This window comes from Primulina huaijiensis, chromosome 9, assembly GCF_012295235.1.
Source record: "Primulina huaijiensis isolate GDHJ02 chromosome 9, ASM1229523v2, whole genome shotgun sequence".
Classification (NCBI taxonomy): Eukaryota; Viridiplantae; Streptophyta; class Magnoliopsida; order Lamiales; family Gesneriaceae; genus Primulina; species Primulina huaijiensis.
The window spans coordinates 15,903,124-15,904,650 of NC_133314.1; positions in this window are offsets into that span (position 1 = coordinate 15,903,124).

Consider the following 1,527-nt stretch of genomic DNA (forward strand, 5'->3'; position numbering starts at 1 on the left):
ATATATGATTTTCATCCAAGAAGGGTGATCATCATGGGCCTGGCTTTTATACAAGAAAGGTAACTTTCCATAGAATGGGGGCCCAAAAATTAAATTGAATGTTGTTGATTAATCAAGTAAATATATACTTTGCTTTAAATTTCTTGGGCAAATTAATGCTCTTCTTGATCGAATTTTTATTGCACTGTAAATTTCTCAATAAAATTAATCTTTTAAGTTCGAATAAATCGCAAGTGTATAAGTCATGTTATAATATAATGTATAAAATACGAGTATCGATCTCACGTATATTGATTAGAAAAATTTACCTCAAACCAAATTCTTTAGTTAATTATAACAATATTTGAATTAATTAATAAACTAAATTAATAATGAAGTAAAAGGACGAAACAAACACAAAACAAATAATTAGACTGAAAATAATAAGTAGACAATTGTTAGAATCTCGGTTCACCGACCCCTGAATATTATCTAATAATTGAATTTCAATTCTTAAGTCATTCTTTTGATGGGATTTCTTAATTTATCAATATACTCGGTCTAACTATATTAATTTTACTAACAAAATGAAGTAACTAAGTGTCCTTGTGTTATTTAACAATTGTAATCACATTAATGAACCATGAAATTCTCTAGCTTTCGATTTTCGGTCTATGACTATCAATATGTACTCAATCTCATATGTCTATGCAAGTTGTAGATCCATTGATTATGTTACTCATCTTGTTACAAAATCTCCACTCGGTCTCAAATGCAATATATAAAATTACTTTGAAGTTGATCACACACCAAAGATAAAATAAAAGCACAATAACATAATCAATATTCTTGAAAACCAAATTCAATCTTAAAAAAGAAATCAAAATATAGATCCTTTGGGGTAGGATCCCCTTAATCCCAACAAATATATAAAAGAAAAAAATAAAACACTTATGAAGTTCTTGTTCTTCAGTCGAGTTATCTTGCTCTCCTTCTTCTCCTTTCTTGTGGCTACTTCTTGTCTCCAATATGATTATCTCCTACTTTTAAGTATTAGGGCTCCCACATATATATATAGCTAAGAGCCGAGACTCGAAAATAACAAAAAATCCGTGTGTATGGATATTTCCATATTAAGGTGCGCTGGGGCGGATATTTTTATCCTGCCCAACGCGAGTTGCTCGTAAATAAAATCTTTTTTCCTCGTTTGGGCATGCTAGGGAAGTCAATTTCCCCGCCCTAGTGTGGCCTCCTCACAACTCGTGACTTGCTTTATTCATTATGTGTTGAGGCAACCAAAAAATACCCGCCCTAGCGCGGTCTACTCGTAATTTAGCCAATAATTCTTTTTTATCAAGTCCACCTACAAATCAACCGAAAAATGTGAGGGACGAAAAATATGCATAAATTATTAATAAAGCAAATAAAATACAGACTCGATACCCTAAACTTATGCAAAATTGATTAAAAACATATAATAAAATATGTTAAAATATCCTTATCAACCTCCACATACTAACCATTTGCTCGCCTTGTGTGAATTGAATA